General features: G+C 42.4%; 1 protein-coding gene and 1 pseudogene across 6 annotated transcripts in view; one reads left to right on the forward strand and one right to left on the reverse strand.

Annotated features, from left to right (window-relative positions):
• The window catches only part of LOC122563194 (amyloid-beta A4 precursor protein-binding family A member 1-like), a 200554-nt gene that overhangs the window by 84791 nt on the left and 96565 nt on the right, over positions 1 to 19198 (forward strand). The gene's annotated exons all lie outside the window — the stretch shown is intronic.
• LOC122557932 lies at positions 8351 to 9865 on the reverse strand (annotated as a pseudogene).

Consider the following 19198-nt stretch of genomic DNA (forward strand, 5'->3'; position numbering starts at 1 on the left):
CAAGATGTCTCCATCTATTTCCCTACAGTCTATATTTTCCATATCCTTTTCCACAGTAAATACTGATGCAAAATATTCATTTAGTATCTTCCCCCATTTTCTGTGGCTCCACACAAAGGCCGCCTTGCTGATCTTTGAGGGGCCCTATTCTCTCCCTAGCTACCCTTTTGTCCTTGATATATTTGTAATTTTAAAAAAAATTATATTTTAAAAATATATTTTATGTTTATATTGTAATATTTAAATGTAATTTTCTCGAGCTAAGGGGTAAAGGCGCAACCTGCTGATATTGGCATGAAAGAAGCACTTTGCACTGGTAGAGATAAAGGAGAGGTGGGGAAGATTAACTGCAGTTATCCAAACTGAGAAACGAAGATAAATGCAGGTTGAGGGAAAATTAGAGGCAGCAGATCACAATCCAAATATTGACACTCACCATGACATTTTACATGACAATCTGTTAAACTGTGTAGTAGATCCCATGCCACTGTTAGAGGGAGATCCACTATAGAACACTAGGGAGTTTTCCCTGGTCTCCTCAGGACCAATGGTCTCTCATCTAATATCATTCAAAAAAAATGTAATGATTGCCAGACCTTCAGTGAGAAGAAACTCCCCTGCATCTCAGTTTGAAATCACCATCCACTTACTCTGAGACTAGAGCAGATTTGTGCAGAATTGGGAATATGCAGTTTTTGCCATTAGAGGAAAGGGAGCTGGATGTAATTCAACCAGGAGGGAATATCCCAACTCTGCAAGGTCATTTGAATTCAGTACCGAGTTTGAGAAGAATCTCAGTTTGGCTGATGCAAGGATCTTAAACTGCATCTCGGAGTCACGAATCAATGAAGGAAATGTAAACACTCTTGGAGGACCAATGACTTTAATTGTCATGATCTAAAGGATTTTAAAAAAATTCCCCCACCCATTAAACTTAGGGATGGGGAGTGAGAAACAGCTGCAACTGTTAATAAATTGTGCCCAAAAAAGTGCCACGGATGACCATCTTCAATGAGAGAAAATCTGACCATTCCCTCTTGCTATTTGGTGGCATTACCATCACTGAAGCCCCCACTATCAACATCCTGGGCTTGCCAATGACCAGAAGCTGAACTGAATTGACATATAAATAATGACATTCAAATCCTGCAAGTAATTCACCTCCTGACTCTCCAAAGCCTAACCACTATCTGCAAGGCATAAAGCAGGAGTTGTGATGGAATACACCCCAATTTGCCTGGATGAGTGCAGCTCCAACAACATTCAACAAATCTGACACCATAAAGCAGCCCGCTTGATTGGCACCACATCCACACTGTTTGCCACCGATGTTCAGTAGTAGCAGTGTGCTCCGTCTACAAGATACATTGGAGCAATTCACCAAGGCTTTTTAGACAGCTCCTCTAAACCCACTGTAGAAGGACAGCTCCTTGTGGACACACCACCTGCAAGCAAAGCCATGCACCATCCTGACTTGAAAATGCATCACCATTCCTTCAGGGTCGCTGAGTCTAAATACTGGAACTCCCTCCCTAACAGCATGGTTCCTACATCACATGGACTGCAGAGCTTCAAGAAGGCAGCTCAGCACCTTCTCCAGTGCTTTTTGAAATGGGTAATAAATGCCAGCCCAGCTAGAGATACTCACATCCCTTGAGTAAATCCAAAAGACCTGCACAAAGACACCATTTTTTAAAACTAGAGGTTTACAATAGAATCATTGAATCCCTACAGAGCAGGAAGAGGCTGTTCAGCCCATTGAGTCTGTACCAACCCTCCGAACTGCATCCCACCCAAACCCAGCCCCCTACCCTATCCCTGTAATGCCAAATTTTCCATGGCTAGCCCACCTAACCTGCACATCTTTGGACTGTGGGAGGGAACCGGAGCAACTAGAGGAAACCCACACAGAGGAAACGCAGGGGAGAACATGCAAAATTCCACACAGACAGTCACCCAAAGCTGAAACCAAACCTGGGTCCCTGATGCTATGAGGCAGCAATGCTAACCACTGGGCCACCCTGCCGCTTAAGATTTGAAAGCTTTGACTGGAAGATTTTTATCCCCTGCACTATCAAGCAAGCAGGAATAACAGCTGTACTAGATTGTTAAATTTTTTTTTCCCATGTCCACATAGATCCTGATCTGTGCCCAGAGTGCATGCTGGGTAAGTGGCTGTTAAGTTGGAATGATTGGAGGAGATGAGGGGTGATGAGATGGTGGCATGAGTTGACGTTGAATTTGGGAGGTGGGACTTGTGTGTGGAGATGTGAGGGCTGGAGAGCCAAATGGCTTCTGAAACAATTGGGGACAAAGTCCTGGAAAACAGAGGTGGGCCTTCTAATGAGCCTGCTGTAGTACTTGCCTGTCCCTATGGCAACATATGATCCCTTTCTGGGGTTAGCAATTCTATGACTTGGGGGGGAATGCTCAGGAACTTGGATCCAGTGAACCAGGAAATTTCTGAGCCATAGTCCTGGCAGCCAAAATGCAGCACTATGTTTCCAGTTCAGACACTGCAGCAAAGGGGAAACAACCTGTCCAACTGTACTGTCACGGTCTGTGTAAGAGTTGTTTGTTTCAATGAGATCACCTTTCGTTCTTCTAAACTCTGGTCAAAGGCTTACTTATTGGGATTCTGCATTTCAAAGGCTTTTTTTTGAAAGGGAAGCCTTTGGTACACATATAAATGAATTCCCTTTCACTAACATGTGTCAGAATTTACTTAAGAAGTGCCACAACATTGAATTCAGAAGTCAAGAATTGTATATATAACGTTTGCCTTTGCGTAAGGTCATATTTGAAATATTTTTCTGTCTTGGTGTTAAGAGCGGATTCCTGGCATATAAGAGAATGTGTACCACAGAAACCTACCATTTGGCCCAATTGCTCTTTGCTGGATTTTTTGCTTCATACCAGCCTCTCCTTGATGTCATGTTGAAAGCTTGGAAGCTCATATTGGTCAAGTTTTAAGTGTTCTTACTCTATGAGAACATTTCAGATGTGTCGGAAAAAATCAGACTTCAACATCATGGTACTTTATTTAAAGCACGGACAGCTTCGAACAACTTCACACCTTACCCATTCCACAGGCAAACTGGCGGGACTTTTCATTCTTGCTTGCACACCAACTCTGGAATTAAATGCCCAGTTCTTGGGTGGCATTGACTTGAGGAAGAATGGCTGTTCGGATGCCAGGAGTTGCCCAGCTCCTTTTTGTGGTAACCCTTTGAAGCTTCCAATCATGCGTAAGCTGGTGTCACATTTTACTAATTCGTTCATGGACTGTGTGTCTTCCCCATTGACAAGATGGTGTTGAGCCCCTTCTTGACCCTCTGCAGTGCACAAGTTGTAAGTATATCCTGTTGTTAGGAAAGGAGTTCTAAGATTTGACTCAACAACATTAATGTAGTGATAATAGATTTCCAAGTCAGGACAATATGTAGCTTGAAGGGAAACTTGCAGGTGGTGGTATTCCTATTTCCTTGTCCTTGATAAGATCGCGGATTTGGATGGTGATGTTGGAGGATCCTTGATGAGTTGCTGCTATGTGTTTCACAGATGCAACACAATGCTGCCTCTGTATGTCAGTGATGATGGGAGTGCATGTTGAAGGCAGTGGATGTGGTACCAATCTGGCAGGCTGCTCTGTCCTGGATGGTGTCAAGCTTCTTCAGTCTTGTTGGAGCTGCACTCAACCTGTTTTTGGAGATGTCTCCCTAAAGGTTACTGAGGCAAAATTCTCTAATAAAAGGAGCTTGTGTATTTCACATGATCTCCCTCCCTGAGGGATATTAGGCAGGGCATTATGCCTGATGTGGAAAAATAATGCAGATTCAAACTCAAAAAGTCCCTGGTTGCACATTCCCTTGTGGGTCTCTGGCGCTGTGAGGCAACAGTGCTAACCACTGTACCACCATGCCGCCCACAGGGCATTATGCCTGATGTGGAAAAATAATGCAGATTCAAACTCAAAAAGTCCCTGGTTGCACATTCCCTTGTAGAATGTGACGTAAAAACCTGTTCTGAGGGATTCAACGACATGAGAACAAGGCTGAATATTTAACTGAGCATCCAAGTCAGCTGCCCAGAGAATCAGAGGGGAAATGAGAAGAATTTTTTTAATGCAGTGAGTTGCTCTGATCTGGAAGGTCGTGCCTGAACTAACAGATGAAGCAAATTCAGTGGTAACTTGCAAAAGGGAATTGGCTAAGTATTAGGGAAAATTGTGCAGGGTTATACAGAAAAAAAAGGCATTGAGGCATTGTTAGATAGCCTTTTGAAAGAACAAACACAATTGATAGTGTAGTCACAATGGGCCAAATAGCCTTTTGTGCTGTAGAGTTCTGTGATACTAGGCACATTAGGGTTTAGGTGAGGAAAGTAATATAATTACAAATTAACTCTTCTACATCGTGGAGACAGAATGCATACTCGCAGAGCGCTTCAGAGAACATTTCCAGGACACCTGCACCAACCAACCTCACTGCCTCGTGGCCGAACACTTTAATTCCCCCTCCCAGTCTGTCGAGGACATGCAGGTCCTGGGTCTCCTCCACTGCCAAACCCTCACCTCATGTTCTGCCTTGGGACCCTCCAATCACATGGCATCGACTGACTTCACCAATTCACCTGACCTGCACATCTTTGTAACACGGGTGGAAACCGGAGCACCTGGAGAAAACCACACAGACACAGGGAGAACGTGCAAACTCCACACAGACAGTTGCCCAAGGCTGGAATCGAACCCGGGACCCTGATGCTGCGAGGCAGCAGTGCTAACCACTGAGCCAACGTGCCGCCCCATTGTCTCAGGGTGCTTCATGGAGAAGTCATGTGAGGTAACATTAGGGCAAGTAATCAGGAGCCTGTTCAGAGATCTTGGCTTTAACAAGCAACTTAAAGGGGAGGGGGAAAGAGTGAAAGTGGGAGATTGAGGAGTAGAAGTTTTGAGCTTGAGTCTAAGAAACTGAAAGCATGGCTGTCAATATTGGTCAGATTAAAATCAGGAGATGCTCAAGGATAAAAATATCCTGTATGATTGTCAATATGCTTCATCACATAGAAGGGCTGTGATGAACTGCTGCTGTGTCATTAGGGACAGTGGCATAATTTCACACTCTATAACAAACAGAAATATGGTTTAAAAATAGTACGCTCTTACTGCCTGAATATGTTCCATATCTTCACACTGTAGAGGTGTTGTATAAACATAGATGTTAATAAGGAACATTTCAGTGTAATTTGAAGTGGATTTATAGACCTTCCCATCACTAAGAAAGGAAAAAAATAGAAAGAAAATGTTTGGAGAGAGGGTAAAATCGTAGCTCATTCCCAGCGAATTTTCCAAATTAGGCAACACACCAGAAGACACGAGATATCAAATATTTGACTCCAGTTTTGCCCCTGTAGTTCACTTCTGATTGCCTGATGTTTGAATCAGCCTCAAACCCCCATTTGCTTCACTGCTGCTTGCTGTGTCGTCAATCATTGATTCTACAGCAGAACAGTCCATTCAGCCCAACTGCTGTATTCTAAACTCTGAAATGCGCAAACCCCCTCCCACACTACTTCACCTCACCCAATCAGCAGTATTTTCTCTTCCTATCTCCACCACATGCTTGTCTTCCCATTTTAAACACCCATACTGCTTACTAACTGGTGACCAGAATGGCAGACGTTTTCCATTAAAAGAAAGTAATGTCATGCACAAGTGCATTCCCTACCTCCCAATGAGTCACTCATTGTGCTGTGATTTAAAGCACATCTTAGTTTATAACACTTCCTTTGGTACCTTTTATGTCGTCAGATCATCTGGCAGTTTTACAGTGAATTAAGTATCCTTTTGAAGAGCTTGTCATGATTATAATGTTGGGACTGCAGCAGCCAATTTGTGCATAGCAAACTCACAGACAATGGGACAATATGCTGTTTTTGTGAAGTGGATTAAGGGAGAGATATTTTTATACACTGCCCTTTTTCGGTGATCTTGCAGTGGTATATTTTACCTCCATCTGTCAGAGCAGGTGGGACCTTGCTTTTATGCCTCATCTGAAAGTTTCATTGCTATCAAAGTCCAAGGCACTTCACAGAACCAGACGTCAGCCAGCAGTGAACACTGAGCCACAGGGAGGAGTTGCTGGAATTTATACTTTGGCCAAAGAGATCATGTACAATAACAACATAGTCTTTAATGTAGACAATGAAGGAGCTTCAAAATATAGCAGTTGGAAAGAGATGAATGCAGATTTCAGGAAGGACAGTTGAAAATTTGGCCAGAGACCTTGGGTGTGAGGGGGAGGGGGGAGGGGGTGTGGCTGAGTGATATTAATGGCCCTTTTTTGCTGTAGAAATGAATGACTGAAGACACAGCCAGCTGAACTGCTAATCCATAGACCCAGATAATGTTCTGGTGACCAGAGTTCAAATCCCACCCTGTAGATGGTGGAATTTGAATTCAATAAGAAAAAACCCCGAAATTGAGTCTAATGACGACCATGAATCCATTGTCAGACAAACCTATCTGGTTCACTAATGTCCTTTAGGGAAGGAAACTGCCATTCTTACCTGGTCTAACCTACATGTGACTGCAGACCCCCAGCAATGTGGTTGACTCAACTGCCCTCTGGAGAATTAGACATAGGTAATAAATGTTTGACACTCTCATTCTGTGAATAAAGAAAGAGAAAGGACTTGAGGGGAGGGAACTAGAGACATTTTTAGGGTTTGCTCCCTAATCAGAACTATAGTAAAGGGAACTGTATGACACAAGAAGCAATGGCCAGAATTAGGGGTTCAGGAATTGGTCCCTATTTTTGTTGACCTTTATCCATAACATCTGCCAAGAACTATATTCTTCCAGTTCTGTCCTCTGAGTAGCCCAGTTTTAATCACTACAGCTGCTTGGGTCAAGTTGTGACATTTTATTTCCTTCACTCCTTGAGAACATACATCTTGGACTCAGTGTAAATTGTTCCTCTAAAGCACCATGGGGCATTTGAATGCAGTAAAAACGCTATATCAATGCAAGTCAAATGTGGTCATTGGCAGAGATGAAAAATTGTAAAAAATCTGTATACTCTGAAGATTATACTGAGGCAGAATATGCAGGACTGTGCTGTGATCTGTTTGTCCTGCACAGTCCTAACTCAAGGTTACCACTATCAGGAGAGATTGCCTTTTTAAAGCAGTTTTCCAATACAGTGATTGTAATTGCACAGATGGTTACATTACTGGTGTTGCAATTGAGATTGGAGTTTGAGGTCTCACCTACAAATAATTTGCAGAGAGGACTTTAGGCACGGGTAACCTCTCACTGTTTGGGAAGATTAAGGTTATGAGATGTGACTAGAATAAGAGACCCTGTACGTAGAGGCAAAAACTGATAACATGAAATTGCATTGATATAGTGCCTTTACTGCAATGAATGCCCTTGATGCTTCAGAGGAGTAATATCAGGAAAAAAAGATGATATTAAACCAGCTAAAGAGATTTTAGGTCAGGTTCATAAGCAACTGATGAAAATCTGAAATAAACAAGTGCTAGACTATTCACTTCTGTCCATTTAGCTATAAAATGTTTGTTCAATATGGTTTTGGAGAGAGTTTGCCTCCATCAATGTGTTCTACTGATGCAGCAATACTTATTTTCTTGTGGTAAAGAGAAACATGTGGATATTATGGTATTGAAGAATTCACCAAACCTTTACTATAACTAACCATTATATATAAATATTCCTTGGGCATAAGTATCTAGGTCCTGATTGAGCCTCCAACATAATGATCAGGTTCAAAAAAATGACCCATGTGAAAGTAAGTGGAGTTTGAGGGTGGGGTAAACTTAATGATGCTGAACAAATTTGGAGCAATTTGGACACCTGGGCACTATTAGGTTCTTGAGATTAAGATGTGATGCACTTGCAACATACCTACTTCTATGAACAGCCACAATTTATTTCAGCAAGTACAAGCTTTTGGAGTGTCACTTAACACTCTTCGTGATGCTTGTGGAGCATGTCAAGTGAGGCTCCCTGAACAAGGGAACCATCCTCCCCTTATACAGGGTTTACATCACAGTCAGTCATGCATGCAAGATCCAACCCCCACCACTCCCCCATAGTCATATGCTACCCAAAAACAAAGTAAAGCAATTAGATTATTTCCAGAAACAAAATGAGATTAGGTTATTCCTCAAAACATTAGATTGTCACGTCCTGCCTGCAAGACAGAAACCCTCCCCTCCCCAGACATCCAATGTCTTACATGTCAACATAACAATTCAACCCTTTAAACATCTCATTCTCTCCTTTTATCATTCCGTGATAACCAAGTAAATGGGGCTGAAACAAAGATGCTACCAGTTTATTTATAAGAATCTGACAGCCACTATTTAAGCAAGTTATTGACACAGCATACAGTGATTATAACAGAATTGTGGGAAAAAATGTTCACCAGTAAAGTTCTTAAGTCCAGTCCTTTGATCACTCCACCTCCAAGTTGAGTGAAAGTGAGCCAGTTATCCAAAAAATCTCTTTCGGTAAAGTCCAACCTGAAAACAAATTCCAGTCTCTCCATGTGTATCAGTCCATGGAGAAATCTGAATTCTTGGATAAGATCAGTTAAATACTGAACTGATGAGACTTCCATCCTTGTGGAGATGCTCCAGATGGATGATACCAGCACATCTGAGTGTGAAGTGCAGCAGCAGGGTAGGTGAACGCAGTATGTGGAATGGCAGGGGTCAGTTCTGTTGTGTACAGGCAATAGGGAGCCCAGACTTCTGGATATGCAGGAATCAATGCTGTTCCTGCAAGGTCATAGGGGTCATGCGCAATGAAGTGTGCTCCCAAGGCAGGATGCATATTTGTGGGGTTAGGTGTAGCTGCTTTTGGCTATCATCTTGTTCACCTTTACAAATTCCACCCAGAGAGTCTGAGGATTTTCAGGATCAAATAGAATACTGTTTAATGCATTCTTTACTGCTTCTGCACTGCTGTCAAGTGTAACAAAACCAACTGGCTGTTTTGATGTTAGCTTGACCAGTGAACCTGCATATTCCTTAAATGAAGGGAAGAGAAGGTAAAGCTCACGTGGTTTAATATCCATAGGAAGGCCACTGATGGAAAGCATATGAACCTCTTCACTGTCGGCTTCATCAGTTTGTGCTTGTGACTGGGAAGCTGATTGAATCTGTTGTGTCACCCTCCTCTGGGCAGGTGGTGCTGGTAAAGTGTACAGGTCACCAGAATGAGTGCAATATGTTCCAGAGTTAATTGTCTATCAGAAGTGCTGAGCAAAATTCCCAGGAATGTGACTTGGTGCTGAGTGTGCAATGGGTGACATTTCCAGAGGGTTCGGTAAGTGGAGTGGGACTTCAGTCAAGTTGGAGGGACAGGTGGTGGTCTGAAGACATGCTTTACCTGTGAATGGAGAGATGTTAGAGACGATGTTAGCTGCTGAAAGTATCCTTGCATTTCCTCTCTTTGCCCACCTTGACCAGGAAGGTATCAGAATGAATACAGTCAATAAACATTGGTAACAAAGATTCGGGTGTACACATTTGGCCAACTGGAGTGACCCAGAGGCCTTTGACGCAGAGTGCAAACACCCATTTGTTTTTTTTTTCAGGGTCAGGGGCATCTCCCTGTAAACACTGCACAGTGACAATGTCTGGTGTACCTGTTTGAGGCAGATGATCTATTTAGCACCTGCTGGTTCAGAGGACAATAGAATTGAGCTTTTACTGCATTTTTGGTGGCTTGATCAGCTCTGGCATTGCCAGTATTCTTATTGTCCATTACGTGGGTAGCACATTTGATTATGGTCAATTGCTTGGGGAGGATGGGTTTGGAGGAGATTTCAGACATCGTGAGTTCTGAATAAGTGTCCAAGGTCAGAATTCCACATTAGATTCGATTCCCTACAGTGTGGAAACAAGCCCTTTGGCCCAACCAATCCATACTGACCCTCCGAAGAGTAGCCCACCCAGACCCATTTCCCTCTGACTAATGCACTTAGCACTATGGGCAATTTAGCATGGCCAATTCACCTGACCTGCACATCTTTGGACTGTGGGAGGAAACCGGAGCACCCAGAGGAAACTCACGCAGACACGGGGAGAATGTGCAAATTCCACACAGACAGTTGCCTGAGGCTGGAATCGAACCTGGGACCCTGGTGCTGTGAGGCAGCAGTGCTAACCACTGAGCCACTGTGCCGCCCTGATGTGGCCATCTGTGTCCTTATTTTGAAGGATTGGCAGACCAGACATGTCAGGAGGTACCTCCACCTTATTCCCATGCAATAGTCCGGATTGGTGTTTCAACGCTGATCCCTTTTTGTCTCTCCTTTCTCAATTTTTCCTCCTTGTTTACTCAATCCCCACACTGACTCTTCACCTCCACCCAAGACTTAGGGCTTCCCTCATGACCACACTGATCCCTCTGTGGTTATTCTTCCAGCTGGCCTGTTTAGATTTGTTATTTCCTCAGTAGTCTCTCCATGTGGATATTAATGTTTTCCACTTTAGTCCCCCTATTATGTTTCCAAATTGCCTCCTCTGCTTTTAAAGATTTATCTATGTCGCAAGTTTCTCCTATCGTCAAATTTCATTTCCCAATTTAAGTATCCTGACAGGAGCCTAGCCCATTCCTCATTTTGCGATGTCATCCCGGCATAACTGAAGCAGAGTAGTTTCAACACTTTTTCAAATGTTGTCCCATTTTTGAAGTCTCAACTTCCTAACTTATCTCTATTTAAAGTGCCCTTAAACTCCACACCCTCTTCAGTGTCCTGACCTTAATGTGGGGAAATTTTCCATTGGTCTGAGGCAGGTTGATTGAGACAGACATTATCCTTTATCATATGTACTATGTTCTGGGGCCTCAAATCCCATGATTAGAGAGATCTAATCACCAACTTCCAGGGGTCCCTAACCTCCTTGGGGCTAACTGGTTGGCATACAAGTGAGTAAGTTATTTCAGAAATTCCATCACTGCAGAATCCCAGGGGATGAAGGGTTTAGTGAGGGAGATCAAGGTAAATCTTAGTGGGCCCATCTGTCTCTCATTACCGTCACACAGGTGATCACTTAATCTGCCTAGAAGCTCCATAAATGTTGGAATCCCACTCTTGTCACCAAATGTTATGTTGCCTTCTTGAGATTCTTACATGCTTGATACAACTGCAACAATGCCAACTTCTGTCAAGAGCCATGATTTATTTCAGCAAGTCTAAGCTTTTGGAGGATCACTTAATACTCTGATGCTTGTGGAGCATGTCAAGTGAGGCTCCCTGAACAAGGGAACCATCCTCCCTTTACACAGGGTTTTACATCACAGTCAGTTATGCACAAAAGACCCAAACCCCTGCCACTCCCCCATAGTCACATGCCACCCAAAAACAGTGGAAATGGATTAAATTATTTCCAGAAACAAATGAGAGATTAGGTTATTCCTTTACAGTATTTAGAGTATGATTAGATTATCACATCCTGCCTGCAAGACAAACCCCGCTCCTCCCGCAACATAGCCCTTTAACTTCATAGGGACAGTGGGAAAAGCCAGACCAGTCCCAAACAAACTGGGATGTCTGTATCACCTTGCTTACTGATTCTGCCCCTACTCATTAGTTTTGAACTCCTGCCCTGATGTGCATGGTATTATTTAATAAAGTGAAATTAGTTTATGATGTTATGAAAACTACAGGTTAATGAAAAGATAGTGGGGGTTTAGAGGAAGGTGAATTCTTTTTAAATCCTCCTTGGGTGATATTCTCTCATTCTCAGGATGCGAGTCTTTCTGGCTTGGTCATTTATTCATCATCCCAAAACCCTTTTGCTGCCAATTAGGAGTGGAGTTTTTGTAATGGTTTGGATACATCCTGATGTCTTATAAAGACCATTTCCAAAGGCAGTTAAGAATCGCTGTGGGTCTGGTCTTATAGGTTGAGCAGGTGAGGAGAACATGCCAACTTTGCTGAAGGACTTTAGTAAACCAGATGGGTTTTTACATTAATCTCAGTTTCAAGTTGCCATTACTGACCATGGCCAGTTTTGTGATTTATTTCAACATCAAATTAAAATACAGACTGTCCATATGTGATTTTAACTCTCAGCTCTGGGTTAAAAGCCCAGGAACATTAACTATACATCGATTTTTCTGTGTTTCAAAATAATCTTTCCTTAATGGCAACTCTTCCCTTGCAATTACTCATCTTTAGAAATGCAGCAAACCTGATGAATGAATACTGGTAATTGGGTGCCCTGACTCTCAGCTTGATTGCTTTACAACCTCCAGGCAGACCCACGCTGTCCTTACCTTCAGTTAAAAGGTAAAGAAATAAATTGCATGCGGTTCTGGCAGCCAATAAATCAAGACATATTCCAGTTATTTTTGAAAAAAAGGAAGTTACTTATATATTGTGGCAGCTTTTCTTTGGGGTGGGGATGGGGTGTGTGAAGTTAGCTCAGTTGTCTGACGAGATACCAGTCTAATACCACAGCATTAGGTACACAGTCTCTGTTCTGGCTTGGCTTTTCATTCTGGCATGTGCCTCCTTGCCTGATCCCACAACAAAATGAGGGCCTTCGTCATAATGTGGCAGCCATCAAGTAATAAGGAGAAGAATTTGGAGAAGTCACTCTTGTATGGAGCATGTCAGCTAATTTGTGTACAGCAAGCTTCCACAGCAGCAAGGAGATAATCTGACTTTAGAAGTGTTGGTTGGTGAATTGTATATTATCCAGAACACCTAGGGATATGCTCAGCTCTGTTTCAGAATAATATTCAGGCAAGGTCTTATTGTCCATTTGAAAAGGAACCTCATTTAAACATCCCAGCTGCAAGATGGCCCGCCTGACAGGGTCATCTGGGTTTGTGCTCAAGCCTCAAGTGGGTCTCAGGTGAGAGTCCACCCAGTTGAGCTAAAGCTGATTTTTTAAAAAAACACAGCTAGTAAATCAATACATGCCTGTTTTTGATAAAAAGTGTGAAATGGTTGCTGGTTCTTCGCAAAGGTAAATTTGAGATCACTGCATAATGGATACAGTCTGCTTCTGTGACCAAAGGAGCTTGGCCTGGGGAATAAGCTGCGCCGCTAAACACTGATCATTTGTCAGGGTAACAGCAGGACTGTGTGACAATTATTTTGCATTGGGGACAGCCCCATGACAGGGCCTGATAGCAGCAATATAATCCTTTCTTTGGAAACTGGGGCTGAATGAAATGTAGAGCGAAGCAGTGAAGGTCACCTCTGGCTGATATTTGAGGGGTGGTATTGTAAATGAAATTAATTTTGGTCATGCCTTTGGGGAGGCCTCACTAATGAATTGATGCCTCTGCTTAAGAGGCAAGCCTGCAACAGAGTGGAGGCTGTACTGCAATAGCTGCAAAGTGACTGTGGATTCGGATCCTGCGACAGTTTGTGAAATTTAATCTTTTTAATAGAATTCTACCTGGCTGCGGGATGGTGGCAGGAAATAAGTGCCCAAAGCTGGACACTAATGATTTGTCGCCACTCTCCTGTGAAAAGGAGTGAAGAAATCGAAACAGGAGGCGGCTTTTGGACTGTTGAGTCTAGATTAGAGTGGTGCTGGAAAAGCATAGCAGCTCAGGCAGCATCCGAGGAGCAGGGAAATCGACGTTTCGGGCAAAAGCCCTTTTGGACTGTTGAGCCTGTTTTGGTAGTTATGAAGACCATGGCTGATTTTGAAGTGGCTTTAACTTGTTTTATGCCTATCTCCCATAACCCTGGACCCTTTTGTCAGTCCAACGTAGCCTTGACTGTACCCAATGACCCAGCCTCCACTGCTCTGTGGAGACAATTCCACATGTTGGTGACTCTCAAGAAATTCCTGCTTTTCCTAGTCTTAATGGGAGACACCCAATGTTTTAAAAAATCATGCTTTTTCTTCTAGATTCCTTCATAGGTAGAAAATTCTCTCACCATTTCATCTGGTCTACATGTGACTCCAGTATCACACTGGAGTTAAGCCTAAATGCCTTGAGGCAGTTAAGATTGAAAAAGAGATGTTTATTTAGGTTGTAACTTTGCTTGCTACGCTGGAAGATTTGTTCTCCGATCTTTTGTCACCATGCTAGGTAACAGTGAGCCTCTATTGAAGCACTGGTGTACTGTCCCACTTTCTATTTGTCTTGGACTGTTGTGGTGAGTGATATCACTTCTTCTTTGAACGGTTGGTTAATGGGGTCCAAATTGATTTATTTGTTGATGGAGTTCTGGTTTAAGTGCTGGGCCTTTAGGAATTCCTGTGTCTTTGTTTAGACAGTCCCAGGATGGATGTATAGTCCCAGTCAAACTGGTGTCCCTCATTGTGTGCAAGCATACTAGTGCTAGTTGGTCATGTCTTTTATTGGCTAGTTGGTGCTCATGTATCCTGGTGACTAGTTTCCTGCCCATCTGTCCAATGTAATGTTCGTTGCATGACTGCAATAAGCATTAAAATTGGACAGACTGGTAGGAAACTAGCCACTAAAAGACATGACCAACTATCACTGGTATCCATACACTGACAATGAGGGGCACCAGTTCAACTAGGACAGGTTAAACAAAGTGTTATGACAGTGTAGAAGCTGGCTCAGACTGAAGGCACAGAGTGTGCTGAACAATTAAAAAATGCACCACTTGGTTGTGAAACAAATAGCTGGAACTGAGTTGCCATGGTATTCAAATTCAGCCAGTTTAAATTATGCCACAAAATACCAAAATCCTTATCAACTTTTAATTTTAATGCTTTGACAAACCAATGAGATGGTCGGATGTTTTGGGATACATAAAATCGGACATTTTGAACAGTTAGCTAGAGGGCAAAGAGCACCAACCAACGCAGATACAGCTTGCAGAGCCCTTCTCTGAAAGGTACCTTTTCATATTCAAATTATGAAGCAGAAGACCAAAGAAAAGACCCAGGAAAGTACAGAGAAAGATACCAAAGGAAACAGTGATAACTGCCTGGTTTTGAAAGTTGATTTTTTGTAAACTTAATTGGGGGGTTTTAGCAGATCAGTGTGTTGTTGGAGAGTGGGAGGTAGATAATTTGATTAGACAGAGGATTACTGTGTAGATAGTTGTTGTTTAATGTTCTTTTATTTCTGAGTTAAAGAATAAATTGTTAAAATTTTCTACTTTACATGGAAGTATTTTTGTAGCTCTTGGTCACTCATTTTAACAGATTATGAGGTGAGTTTTACTGTGGGTCTGGTTCACATTAGTAGAAGGGTTTACCCTTGTCATAACAAACTACATGCACGGGGGTTCCTTGAGGCCCAGCATTCAAACCAGAACTACATCAACACTGATTTGGACCCCATTTGCCAATCTCTCAAAGAACTGGAAGTGATATCACTCACCAAACAGTCCAAGACAAATAGAAAGCAGGACAGTACATCAGCGTTTCAATGGAGACTCACTGATGATGTTGTCTAGCATGGTGATGAAATGTCCGAGAACAAATCTTCTAGATCAGCGAGTAAACTTACAACCCGAGCTACAAATCTTCACACAAAAAAAACGCAGACTTTGTGTATGCCCATTAGTGATCTGAATATTTCAAAGCATTTTATAGCCAACAAGTTGGAGGATAAACATTAAGCAGGGAAAATTCCACTGAGCTTGCCTGAAATTGTGACCACAGGATTCCTTTCATCCTCTTGGGAGGACAGACAGCTAGTTTTTCACTGGATCAAAATACTGGAATTCCCTCTAAGGGCATCATGGATCAACCTGCAATGCATGGACTTTCAGAGGCTTAAGATGACAGCTCATCACCCCGTTCTCACAGGTGACTAGCGATGAGCAGCAACACCCACGAGTGAATTTAAAAAATGAAGACTACAAGAAAAAGGAGCAGAAGCAGTCCATGAAGTCAGCTCCACCTTTCAATGCAATCATGGTATTTGAAATTCTCAACTCCTTTCCTGCACTTTCCTTATAAGTCTTGATTCCCCTTACTGATTAAAAATCTGTTTTTTCCTCAGCCTTGAATTCCTTGAATGACCTGCCTCAACAGCCCTCCAAATAATTCCACAAATGCATTACCCTGAAGGGAATTTCTCTCATCTATCTCAAATGTGCGACCCCTTATTCTGAGATTATGCCTTCTGGTCCTAGACAACAGGAAATCACCTTTTTTTTGGAACCACCCTGTAAAGTTCCCCAAGAATCCTGTATGTTTCAATAAAATTACTTCTCATTCTACTAAACTCCAGTGAGTAGAGACCCAGCCTGTCCTGTTCAAGGTGGTCCCTCCACATTGGAATCAGCTGAGTGAAGCTTCCGTGGACTGTCTCCAATGTCAGTTTATCTTTCCCTTAGAAAAAGCAGACCAAAACTGATCACTATTTTAGGTGTGGGCTAACTCGTGCTTAGCAAGACTCTTTTTATTCAATTCCTTTTGAAATGAAGGCCAACATTCCATTTGCCTTCCTTATGATCTACTGAAGGTGAATGCTAGATTTGAGGTATGTGCACAAGGACCACCAAATCCCTATGAGCTGCACCTTGTTTCAGTTTTCCCCATTTAAATATTAACCTCATCCATTATTCCTGTCAAATTGCATAACCTCACATTTCCCATGTTATATTCCATCTAGCAAGTCTTTGTAGACTTGCTTAACTTGTCTGTATCTCTAGACTCATTCTCACCACTTGCTTTCCCACTTATTTGTGAGTCCGCCACAAACTTGGCTACCCAAGTCATTAATGTTGTAAACAATTGTGCTCCCAGCACTGATCCCTGTGGCACTCTACTGGTTACAGGTTGCCATCTGTAAAAGGCCCCCACTTATTCAAGTCTGTTAGTTAGCCAATCCTGTATCTATGCTAATATACCCTCTCCAATACAGTGGCTTTTACATTGTTTAGTCTAATGAGTGCTTCCTTACCAATTAGGTATGGAAATCCAAATATGTTTCATCCACTGCTTCCCCTTTATCCATCCTGCTTGCTACCTCCTCAAAGCACCCTATTAAGTTTGTCAAGCATGATTTCCCCTTCATGAAACTGTGCTTACTCTACTTGATCATATGTATTTTTGAAATGCATGTAATTTCTATTAAATCTTTATAATAGGTTAACATGACATTGGAGAAAATATCTAATTAGTCAATGGTTACCTTTACTTTTTAAAAGAGAATATTACTTTTTCAGTTTTGTATGCCTCTTTTATTAGAAAATTTCTATCGGTGCATCCTCTAACTCTAGCTAATTTTAATATCTCTCAGGTCCAGGAGACTTATTGCTGTTTAATTCTATTCATTTCCATCACATCTCTACTGTGAACTTGTATTTATTTTCTCTCCTGTTTTTGCCCCTCATTATTCTGTAATTTGAGTGCTATTAGCATCATCTACTGTGAAGATTAATATATTTTCTCAACTCCTCTCTGCCATTTCCTGGTTCCAGTTATGGTTTACCCAGCCTAGTTCTAAGGGGCCTATATTACACTTTGGCCTCTCTCTATATACTTAAAAGAAGCTCTTGAATATTAATTGCAGGTTTGCCCTCAAAGTTTATCTTTGGTTAGTTTTTAAAACATTCCCAATCTTCAGGCTTACGACTAATCTTTGCCACATTTTTTCCCCCCTCTTTCAAAGCCTTAACGTCTCTAGTTAACCATGGTTGGCTTATCCTCTTCCTGTAATCCTCATTTCACTCATCCACAAGACCTTTATATCTTTTGGATCAAGGGAAAATGATAGTCTAGTGATAATGCCACTAGGAGAAAGTGAGGACTGCAGATGCTGGAGATCAGAGCTGAAAATGTGTTGCTGGAAAAGCGCAGCAGGTCAGGCAGCATCCAAGGAACAGGAGAATCGACGTTTCGGGCACAAGCTCTTCTTCAGGAAATCCTGAAGAAGGGCTTGTGCCCGAAATGTCGATTATCCTGTTCCTTGGATGCTGCCTGACCTGCTGCGCTTTTCCAGCAACACATTTTCAGCTCTGATAATGCCACTAGGCTCTTAATCCTGAGATCCTGGTAATGTTCTGGGTACCTCAGTCCGAATCCTGCCATTGCAGCTGGTGGAATTTGAATAAATATCTAGAATTAGTAGTCATAAAGATCAGTAACAGTCGATTGTTGGAAAAACTCTGTCTGGTTCAGTAATGTCCTTTCAGGGAGGAATCTGCGGCGTGTACCTGATCTGGCCTACATGTGTGACTCCAATTTGGTTGGCACTTAAATGGGCCATTTGGGATGGGTAACTGGCCAGTGGCACCCATTTCCTGTGAATGAATAAAACAAGAGGCAGCGGCTCCTCAATTGTAATCCCCTGGATCCTCATACCCATCCTCTCCTTGAACACAGACCAACATTGAATGATCTAATATGAGGGATGTGACTGCTCTCGAGGGAAGCATTCAAGAACTTTTCCCTTCCCTGATGTGGTGCAGTGTCTGCTGCTCGGATTCCAGCTCAATGCTGATCCAAAACTTTCTCAAGCTGCAAACATTTCCAACAGATATGTTTGTTCTGGTATCCAGCAGTTCACAGATGTTGCAGCAGCTGTGCAACCCTCATTTGATTTAGTTTATAAAGTGATAACTTTAGATTCCCTAGACTTTACACTGCGTTGTTCTTCTACTTCAAGTCAGAGATGTACAGCACAGAAACAGACTGTTTGGTCCAACTCATACATGCCAGCCAGATATTTAAATAAATCTAGGCCCATTTGAGTTATATCCTTCTAAATCCTTCCCATTCATATACACATCCAGATCTCTTAAATATTGTAATTGGACCAATCTCCACCACTTCCTCTGGCAGCCCATTCCATACATGTACCACCTTCTGCGTGAAAAGGTTGTCCCTTAGGTCTCTTTTATATCTTTCCCCTCTCACCCTAAACCTATGCCCTCTAGTTCTGGACTCCCCCATTCCAGGGAAAAGACTTTGTCTATTTATCCTGTCCATGCCCCTCAATTTTATCAACCTCGATAAGGTCGCCTCTGACGCTCCAGGGAATACAGCCCCAGCCTGTTCAATCTCTCCCTATAGCTCAAATTCTCCAATCCTGAACCCTTTCAAGTTTCACAAAATGTTTCTGAGAGGAGGGAGACCAGAATTGCATGCAGTCTTCCAAAAGTGGCCTAACCAATGTCCTGCACAGCCACAACATGACCTCCTAACTCTTACACTGTCCAATAAAGGCAAGCAAGCCAAACACCCCCTTCACTATTCT

Source organism: Chiloscyllium plagiosum, chromosome 2 (genome assembly GCF_004010195.1).
Source record: "Chiloscyllium plagiosum isolate BGI_BamShark_2017 chromosome 2, ASM401019v2, whole genome shotgun sequence".
In the NCBI taxonomy this organism is placed as follows: domain Eukaryota; kingdom Metazoa; phylum Chordata; class Chondrichthyes; order Orectolobiformes; family Hemiscylliidae; genus Chiloscyllium; species Chiloscyllium plagiosum.